The sequence below is a fragment of the Ciconia boyciana genome, chromosome 22, assembly GCF_034638445.1.
Source record: "Ciconia boyciana chromosome 22, ASM3463844v1, whole genome shotgun sequence".
In the NCBI taxonomy this organism is placed as follows: Eukaryota; Metazoa; Chordata; class Aves; order Ciconiiformes; family Ciconiidae; genus Ciconia; species Ciconia boyciana.
The window spans coordinates 7,359,699-7,370,553 of record NC_132955.1 but is presented as its reverse complement, the minus strand read 5'-3'; the positions used below and the strand labels follow the sequence as shown (position 1 = coordinate 7,370,553).

The window sequence follows — 10,855 nt, the reverse complement described above, 5'->3', positions numbered from 1 at the left end:
ACACTGGACTTTTGATGAATTTTGATGAAAATCTTATTGTCTTTTCTTTATCACTATCTCCCCAGATACAATGTTGTATAGTGTCACTTTTACTTTACATATGTGTTCCTCTTATGATTTTAACAATTTACTTGTGTGAGAGAATTATTGTAATTTTCAGAAAAGTTAAAAACCCCACATCCTTGTACGTTGAAAGAAAATCCAACAAACAGTATCTCCACCATCGTTAACTTATCTGTAAACATCAGCATCAGGGTATATGCATTTAGATAGACTTAGCTTAATTGCCTCTGCCATCTGGTGGCAAAGCGCAAGTAATAGCATGTCAGAGCTGAGAAAAATTTCGTACCAGATTTATTTGAAAATCGTAACTCCACACAAGTAAAAGTGTTTAGAAAGTTTCAGTCTTTCAACAGTTATTTTTAATATGATCAGTTATACATATCCATCATTTGAAAAGTTTATATTTTGTAAATATTTGTTTACTGCTGCTATGTTTTTAGAGTGTATTATCTTGTGTTATATAGTACTGACCAACATTATGACATTGCAATATGACAATGCATTGTATCTTTAATGTGGTGACAAAAAAAATCAGACATATTCTGTTCAAATAGTTGAGTATGAGTCTAGCTATGAGCTTCAGCAATGGGCTGTCCCCAGGTATTCTAACTATAGATGAGCACATTGATTTATCTCACCCAAATTGGCACCAGAAGTGAGTCCATCTGACCTCATAATTCTAAGCTTCCTTTATGGTCAAAAAAAAGCTCTTCCCAAGCACTATTCATCTTCTCTTAGATGAGACATATTCATCCTCTAGGATCCACAAATCTTCATTGTTAACTATAAAGAAGATCAAATGAAAAACTCAGGTGAAGTTGATTTCTTCCAAGATTGTATTACATCACATACAGCTTAAGTGTAGAAAGTAAAAACACACACCTTGACCTTCAAGTTGGGGATCCAACTGACCAAGTGTAAACATAATCTCAGGACTCTCTCACATATCCTGATATATTGATTATGCCAGATATAGTGAAGCTACTCTATTGGGCTAGGTTAAGAAAGGTCTTTGATCCATATTACATACTAAGGTCCAAATAAAATAAACTAACTCTTAATTCTTGTGGGAGGGAATTCACCAGTAATAATGTTTATTATGAAAATTGTGTTTTCTAGGTCTTGGAAATTAGTGTTGAAAGACCTATTTCATATTTCCAGTTTATTCTTGGTATAAGATAGAGAAGGGCCAGAGGTAGATGTAGGTGCAGGGTACAAACAAAAGGGTGATGACCATGATGTGTAAGGCACAGGTGGAGAGTGCCTTCCAGTGCCCCTCAGTGAAGTGGACCTTGATTGTGACCAAGGTGAACATATAAGATGTGACCAGCACCAGGAAGCAAACGAGGGCTATTAAGCCACTGTTGGAGGCCATGAACCACTCAGTGATGTAGATGTCCATGCAGGCCAGCCAGGTGACCGGAGGCGTGTCACAGAGGTAGCTGTCAACTGCTCTGAGAGCAGAGAAGGTGAACTGGATTGTGAGCAGCATCTGGACCATGGAGTGGAGGAAACCCCCTGCTCAGAAGGCAGATACCAGGACCCAGCACACCTGCTGGCTTATGATGACTGTGTAGCACAGGGGCTCACAGATGGCTGTGTAGTAGTTGTACACCATCACTGCTGGGACCAACATCTCTATTGCCTCAACAAAGTTCAGAAAAAACAGCTGGACTATACAGTCCCCAAAGGCAATGGTCTTCCTTTGGGAGAGCAGGTCCATCAGCATCCTGGGAGAGGTGACAGAGGTGTAACAAATGTCCATGAAGGACAAATTGCAGAGGAGAAAGTACATAGGTGAGTACAGCTTGGGGTCAGCCCTGACTACCACAATGATGAGGACGTTCCCCAGCAGAATCATGGCATTGGCAAGGAAGAAGAAGGTGAAAAAGAGAACTTGCAGCTCCCTTGTATCAGAACTCCCCAGGATAAATTCAGTTACTCACAAGAAATTTTGCAGTGCCATTGCTTCAGCTCAGGCTTGCCATAGCACAGGTGTAGGGGAGAAGTTGTGGGCTGGCCAGGAAGAGAAGGGAATATGCTACAGCTCCAAGGTTCATGGATGATGCCCAGAAACCAGATTTGGGAGTTTCTTCATTAATATTCCTCTCCACTGAGCTAGTGGGTGTCTAGTAACTTGACTGCTCTCTCAGGCCTGCTGTTAACACAACATGCTCTCCTGAACAGTTTGTGTTTTCTAAGATAGGAGAAGGAGCAAATCACTACACAGTTTCTGTGCCACCACAGCATCACTCAGAGACATAGTTAAAGTTCTTTGTTAGATAAATACACTGTCTTATGGAGGTTGAAATGCAAACAACACCACAGACATAAAGTTTAACAATGCCAGCACATGAATAAATAGTTCTCTGTGTTTTGGGAAAACTATTTTACATGTGTGGTGTTTTGTTTTGCTTTCCTTTTAGAAGGAAATATACCTAATAGTTCAAAATCTTGACATTGTCCTACTGGTGAGCTACTCAGGAATATGTCAAGGCATTTCTGTTCCCCTTGAAATTTTAGTTCATTTTCTTTTACAGTCACACCAGGAAATTCTTCAGCTGCTTATTTCTGTCTGAGAGTTCATGAATCAACAAGCAGATTACCACTAAGAAAGCAGTCTCTGTTCTTCATATATCCTTCATTAGCCTTTTGCTAATACCTTAGCACTTTCCTTGCATCCTGCTCTATTCTCTACTGCTTTCTGGTAGATTTTGAAGAGTTTTTTCTTCCTATTAAACAGGCTTGCTTCATGCATAATTCAGAATATATGTCTGCAAATCACATAACTAATTTAGAAATGATCCCACTTTTACTTCTCTTCCTCTCACAAGGACTCAATAACCTTCCATAGCTAGCACAGCTGCAGAGAAAGTGAACAGCCGTCTGTCTGTAGCAATCCCTGACATTTACTAGACAGAGATCTGCAGTATAGGCATCACAATTTGAGCATGACAGCTTTGACTCCCTGCATAGTCAATGAAGATCAACAAACACCTTAAAGGGATGGCTCGATTTACATTGTTTAGATCATGGCTCCAGAGTGGGAGAATTTATACCCTAGAAGATATGGTATCTATCCCTGAGTATAAATGGAGTGCAGATACCTGCCCCATGGTAGATGTCTACAGTAAAATCAAGCAGCTAGAGTTAATTGAAGCTGCCTTGAAGGAGCCAAACAGCCAAGAGGTCACAGTACCATTTAAAATTTTCTGTATATTTTTCAACAGAATACCAAGCATTTCTCTCTGCCGTTCACACACATAAACACAACCACACACATGTACTTTAATATGCCATGGTGGATATGAAGAGGATAGGAAAAGGATAGGAAAAAAAGGTGGCTGTTATACCCAGTACTAAATGTTGATACAACCTGAATTTCCAAGTCTGAATTCTGTTAAGGGCAGTTTAGAACATGTCCAGCTCCTCCAGCAGCCCCAGGACTCTCCTGCCAGGCTTCTGGAACCCAGTTTGGTGCCTGGGGAATCAGGGTCTCTGCCCAGGCTGAGGGATGTGGCTGCCACTTTCCCCTTTGCAGGTTCGACCAGCGGCAAAGCTGTGCACATGTTCCAGAGACACACAGACACACACAGACACACAGACACACACAGAGTATGCTGACATGGCCAGTAAAACAGACTGCCGCAGCCAAGGTGCTGCCATCAACAGCACCCACACACAGGACCCACATCACACACAAGCACAGACAGCCATGTCCCCTCCTTCTCTGGAGCTGGGAGAGGCAGGAAGTCACTGGTGCAGGCACACACACAATACTGGGTTCACAAGCACACGCATACTCACAGGTTCTCTGAGCACTGGCATGGTTCCTCTATCCGCATGGTACCCCTGCCCAGATCTCAGTCTCTGACTGCCCCACGGGTCCCCTAACTTGCCATCTGATCCAGCCTGAAGTTTGCTGGTGAGTACACATGCACACCTCACACACACCTGGTTTGGGGAAGATACAGATATTTGGCCCTTCCAGCAACCAGCACCAGGCACATGGGCTGTGACCTGCTGTCCCACTCCAGCTGCCAGCTCAGAGCCCCTCACTTGCCTCACTCACACCAGTCTCCCCCAGTAGATGGGTTAGGGACACAGATTGTTCCTGCCCCAATGGCTGGAGGGTGAGGCCCCACTGGCTCCAGTAGCTGGCAGTAGGACCCCACTGACTCCAGTAGCTGCACTGGGACCCCCACTGTCTCCAGTAGCTGATACTGCAGGCCAGGGGCACCCACATTCCTGGTCTGACTCCAGTAGCAGGCACCAAATCCACTCACACCAGTCTCCCCAGTAGTTGGCACTTGGTCCTTGCAGCATACACAGGATAGAGTGAGATTAAGCAGAGAGAGAGTTAAGAAAGCATTTCTTAAGAAGACAGGACAGACTGCAGTGGTCAGGCACAGGGCTCAGCGAGGCAAGCATTCTCACTGTTTCAGTTTTATATGTGACTGGCCCTTTTATAGCCTTTTCTTCTCATCCCCCAACTTTGTTCCTTCTGGCTCCCCTTCCCCTGCATATTGCCTCATCAGGTGGCACAGTCCCACTGACCACATCCAACATGCCAGACACTCAGGTTTGTATCCTTACCAGTTGCAAAGTCCCATTTTGCCTGCAGAGTCTTGATAGCTTATCAATTAGTGTGACTAACCTGGTTTGTTTCTGGTTATTGTCTTTGTTAATGCTAATTGATCAGGCTTCATGTCTCTGTATGTTTGCCTCCCTCTCTTTCCTTATCCTCACAACCAAGAAAAATAAACATTCTCAGGCTTGCTCCACTCACTGGGTTTGTTCTCATCACAACGTCCTTTATCATGTATTGGTCAGGTTTTCCTCTGTATGTTCTTGTTTATGGCTCCTTTAAGGGTACCCTTAAAGGAGCAGACACTACTCTTCCACATATCTTTACAAACACATATCCAAATAAACTTACAAACTACAGCATTTGTTGTCTGAAACAATTATAAATCATTCACTCCAAATCTATTTCAAGTTATTAATCTGAAAGATCAGAGTGTTGTTCAATGCTACTTCCTCTTGCTTGTAATTGCCATATCCTTGCTGTTGTTTAAATTTCTTGTTGCATAGAAATCTGTTTCAGGAGATTTTCAACCAGTTTTTCTTATTGTGGCAGGTTAAAGGCAAATTTTACTGTGACAGTATATATTTTTTCCATCTACCCATTCTCCATCTACCATTTAAACAGAAAGATCCAGAACAGAAACCGGCAACATCTCCAAGGCTTTCTGAACTGCCCAAAAGGCCTCCCACATCTTGTAAGCATGTTCACAGCCCTGGACTTTAGGAGAGCAGACTTTGGCCTCTCCAAAGATCTGCTCAGAAAAGTCCCCTGGGATAAGGCTGTAGAGGGAAGAGGGGCCCAAGAAAGCTGGTTCATATTCAAGGATAACCTCCTCCAAGGTCAAGAGATTTCCATCCCAATGAATAAGAAGTCAGGCAAAAATGCCAGGAGGCCCATGAGGGTGAACAAGGAGCTCTTGGCCAAACTCAAGTACAAAAAAGGAAGCATACAGAGCATGGAAGCAAGGACAGGTAACCTGGGAGGAATATAGAAATATTGTCCAAGCATCCAGGAATGAAGTTAGGAAAGCTAAAGCCCAAATGGAATTGAATCTGGCCAGGGATGTACAAGAAAACAAGGAGGGCTTCTTTAAGTACATAGAAGACAAAAGGAAGACTAGAGAAAATGTGGGCCTGTTGCTCAATGAGGTAGAGGATCTGGTTATATAGAACATGGAAAAGGCTGAAGTACTAAATGCCACCTTTGCCTCAGTCTTAACTAGCCAGACCAGCAAGTAAGAAAGATGTACCTGTAAGGGTATGTGGAAGGAGACTGTCTGCTCCTTTAAGGGTATCTGGTCAAGGGCCTTTTTCAATGCAGCAAGGGAAAATAAGAAAAGAAGGAAGCCTTAAACAAGAACATACAGGGACACAAACCTGACCAAGGCAGTGATGGAAACCAAACCTGGTCAGTCACACTAACTGATGAGGGCATGTGAGAGTGTGAGAATGTTTATTCCAGTGATGTTATCTGATGGGTGATCTTGTCAACTGGGAAACCAAGGGAAAAAAAGAGGAAAGCCCAAACAAAATATACAGAGATACAGACCAACATGGAGACAATGACAGGAAACAAACCTCGCCACTCACACTAATTGATGGGCTATCAAGAAACCACAGGCACTACTTTTAGGAAGGTCAACCTGGACTTTGCAACTGATAAGACTGTGAAACAGGGGAACCCCAGATTAGGAGGGGTGTGGGAATACAAACCCATGGGGGACATGCAGGGGAAGGGGGGAGCAGGGAGGAACAAAGAAGGAAGAGGTTAGACAGAAAAGGGTATAAAAGGAACAGGTTGTGTGTAAAATGGGGCCAGTCAGTATGCCTGTCTGGCTGAGCCCTGGACCTGATCACCGCAGTCTGTCCTATCATCTTATATCTTCTTATTAAATATTTTCATAACTATCTGTGTAATCTCACTCTCTATCCTGTATGCGTGTGTGTACTGCATGGACTAAGTGCCAGCTACTGGTGAGATCTATGTGCATGTGAGTGGTATTTGGTGCCAGCTACTGGAGTCAGACAGGGGGTGTAGGTGCCCCAAGGCCTGTGGAGTCAGCTACTGGAGTGAGTGGGGGTCTTTAACTTCCAACCACTGGGGCAGGAATGGTGTGTGTTCCCCAAACTGGCTACTAGGGGGGGGACTAGCATGAGTGAAGTGAGTAAGGGGCTCTGTGTCAGTGGCTGGAGTGGGACCATGGGTCACAGCCCATATGCCTGGTGCCAGCTGGTGTGTGGGGGGCAAAAGTCTGTATCTTCCCCCAAAGTGTGTGTGCATGGGGTGTGCATGTGTATTTGCTAGCAAAATTTAAGCTGGACTAGACGGCAAGCAGGGGGGGCCTTGAGTCTGGGCCAGGGTATCAGGTGAGCAGGGATTCCATGCTCGTACACCCAGGGGGACCTGTGAATGTGGAGCACATGAGGGATGAGTGTGTGAGTGTTGTGTATTTGCTAGCAAGCATCAAGCTGGACTAGCCAGCCAGTAGGGGACCTGTGAAGTGGGTAAGAGGGCCAGGATCTGGACAGGGGTGCCGGGCGGACAGAAGGGCCATGCTGGTATTCAAGAGATCTGCAAATGTGTGTATGCTTGTGAACCTAGAGTGTAATGTGTGTGTTCCCCCACTTGGCTGTCCATGTTTATGTTTTATGTGAGTCCTGTATATAGGTGCTGTTGAAGGCAGTGCCTTGTCTGTGGCAGTGTGTGACCGGGTGTGTCATTGTCCTCTCTGTCTGTGTGTGTCCATCCATGTCTGTGTCTCTGGGACAGGTGCCAGCTTCATTACTGGTTGAACCTGCAAACGGGAAAGCCCAGGAGGGTCCTGGACCAGAGTAGCTGGAGGAGGCAGCCACACTTCTTACATCACTTTATGAGTGCCCTTGGTGGAAGAGGATCAGGTCAGGGAATACTGAAGAAAACTGCATATATATAAGTCCATGGGCCCTGATGGGATGCACCCATAAGTGCTGAGGGAGCTGGCAAATGCTACTGCAAGGACACTCTCAATGACCTTTGGTCAATCATGGTGACTGGGAGAAGTGCTCAAAGACTGGAGGAAAGCAAATGTCACCCCGTCACACCTACTTGAAAGTAGGGCAAGGAGGAACACCCAGAGAACTACAAGCCAGTCAGCTTCACCTCAATCCCTGAGAAGGTGATGGAGCAGCTAATCCTGGAAATGACTTCCAGGCACATTAAGGAGGAGAAATCACCATGGCTAGATGAGGGGAGAGCAGTGGATATTGTTTACCTTGACTTCAGTAAGGCCTTTCACACCGTTGTTGATGTATGGACTGGATTAAGCTGTTGATGTATGGGGTGGATGAATAGACAGTGAGGTGGATTGAAAACTGGCTTAATGGCTGGGTCCAGAGGGTGGTGGTCAACAGCACAAAGTCTAGTTGGAGGCCAGTAACTAGCAGTCTACCCCAGGGATCTATACTGGGTCCAGTCCTGTGCAACATCTTCATTAATGATTTGGATGATGGGATAGAGTGTACCCTCAGCAAGTTTGCAGATGACACAAAACTAGGAGGAGTGGCTGATACATCACAGGGATGTGCTGCCATCAAGAAGGATCTCAACAGGATGGAGAAATGGGCTGACAGGAACCTCATGAAGTTCGATAAGGTTCAAAGTGCAAAGTCTGTACCTGGGGAAGAAGATCCCATGCACAAATATATGCTGGTGGCAACCCAGCTGGAAAGCAGCTTGGCAGAGAAGGACCTGGGGGTCCTGTTGGACACCAACTTGAACATGAGACAGCAATGTGCCCTTTCTGCAAAGAAAGTGAGTGGTATCCTCAGCTGTATTAGACAAAGTATTGCCAGCAGGTTGAGTGAGGTGATTCCTTCCCCTTTATTCAGCACTGGTGAGGCCACATCTGGAGTACTGTCTCCAATTCTGGGCTCCCTAGTACAAGAGAGACATGGACACACCGGAGAGAGTCCAACAAAGGGCTACTGAGATGATTAAGGGACTGGTGCACCTCAAATATGAGGAAAGGCTGAGAGAGCTGGGACTGTTAAGACTGGAGAAGAGAAGCGTCTGATGGGATCTTATCCATGTGTATAAATATCTGAAGGGAGAATGCAAAAAGGACAGAGCCAGGCTGGTTTTAGTGATGCCTGGTGCCACGACAACAGATAATGGGCACAAGCTGAAACACAGGATGTTCCCTCTGAACATAAGGAAACACTTTTTTACTCTGCGGGTGACTGAGCACTGGAACAGGTTGCCCAGAGAGGATGTGGAGTCTCCCTCCTTAGGGATATTAAAAAAACATCTAGACACAGTCCTGGGTAACAGGCTGTAGGTGACCCTGCTTTAGCAAGGTGGTTGGACCAGATGACCTCCAGAGTTCTCCCAACCTCAACCAGTCAGTAATTCCATGATTCTTTCTCCCTAAACTCATCCCATCCCAGCACAACATAAAAATATTCCTGTATACTCCTACTGAGTACTAAACATAGGTGACAAATAGTCTTTCATTAATGGAGCTGGACTTGTGAGAACTGTTACCAAACTCCAAGCAGCTACCTGAGAGCCTTATTAAAGAGTTTTGGTGACTGGGTCCTCTGGTGGGCAACAGCAAACCAATTTGCACCATACACTTTTAAGCATTTGAGAAGCCCTTTGTGTGAAAAACCAAGCCAAAATAATAATAATAATAATAATAATAATAATAATAATAACAACAACAACAACAACAACAACAACAACAACAACAATAACAATAATAATAATTTTTTAAAAGGTAGAAGTGCACTACCAATCCCTTCATTGAGACAGTGTCAGGAAATGTATGAGATGAGGGAAGATGCAGAGGTGGGCCAGGTAGCAATGGTAGGAAACTGCAGTCACCCCAGGATAGACTGGATCAGAATGACATATAAATTAGTATGAACATTCATTCACCAAGGCAAAGGAAAGTTTGAGCAGACCAAAGATATTGCCAGTGGTGACGCGCCACTGTGAACTAAGGCTCAAGTTCAAATAAGACTCATTCCCTTATGCTTCTGTTTCAGCTTTAAAGGGTCACTTTTGACCTTAGACATGTTGAACTGGACTCTCCAACATTAGGGCAGGATGTCTTTTGTACAAGATATGGTACAGCATGATTGTACCAAATGGTACACCATGGTTGTACCATCTTGTACCAAAATATGGTACAAGATATTGTACAGCATATCTTTTGTAGAGATATGATAGCTGAATTAGGGAGCTTTTAGATGTGCCTTCAAATCAATGGGAAGGAAGAAGTGCTGCAAAGATCTTGTCTTTCTGACCTCCTTTTTGACACCTACCTTGTAGAGAGAGGGATCTCAGCCATAAAGACCCTATTTAAGCCCGCTGATCCTAAAAGCAGAAGTAGACATCTGCAGCATAGATTTCTACATTAGAAGTTATATCACCTCATCAGTGAATAAAAACTGCACTTGCTTTAGAAACTTCATTAAAATAATTACTTTGGACATTAACTTTAACGATTAGAAACCAGTCTCTGAAAGCATGTACTCCAGAACATGAAGAAATGTGATTACTTGACTTTTATAACCATTTCTGCTACATCTTCATTATTTGAAAGGAATAGCCTCTTCCAATGTAACATGAGGAACCTGTAAATCTGGAAAGAAAATCTTGATGACTAGACACCTATGTTTTCACCCCCAACTCTAGGAAAGATAAAGCTTCCTCTTCTGTCAGTCATTGCTGCCTATTTTTTTCCTCTTCAGCCTGGAAATATGAAGAAGTTATAAAAGTTCTTTGTCCACATAGTGATGTTTTACTCTAATTTTACTACCATTGTGAAGTAACAAGGACTTATTGTTACATTTAATCTCCATGTATCATTAATTACCTCAAGGCAAATGACTGAACTGTCAACTATTTTAAGGACATACTGTTCCTGTAACGGAGCAGGGCTCCTTTAAATGAAGTTGATCCAGACCAGAGTAGCTGTGATTTTGGGTTTCTAGTACATGAGGCTGGTTTGGAGCTGGGAATTAAATTACAAATTTTACATTTACCGTCATTGGACAGCTTAGATTGAATGTTTTGAGGAAACGGATAGGAAGCAGAATAAAACTCAAGGAGGTAGCGCATTCACCAGGAAATACCAAATACAGAAAAATGGGAACATTCAGACTCGCCGTAGTGGGAAAGCTTTTAGCCATTAGCTTAGTGAGCCTTTGAATCCTGCTA

The 10,855-nt window shown here is 44.0% G+C and overlaps 1 pseudogene; it reads right to left on the bottom strand.

The window, feature by feature from the left end:
• Nucleotides 1-1,225: 1,225 nt before the first annotated feature.
• On the bottom strand, nucleotides 1,226-3,891 carry LOC140662662 (olfactory receptor 4D5-like; annotated as a pseudogene).
• Between the last annotated feature and the right edge of the window lie 6,964 nt (nucleotides 3,892-10,855).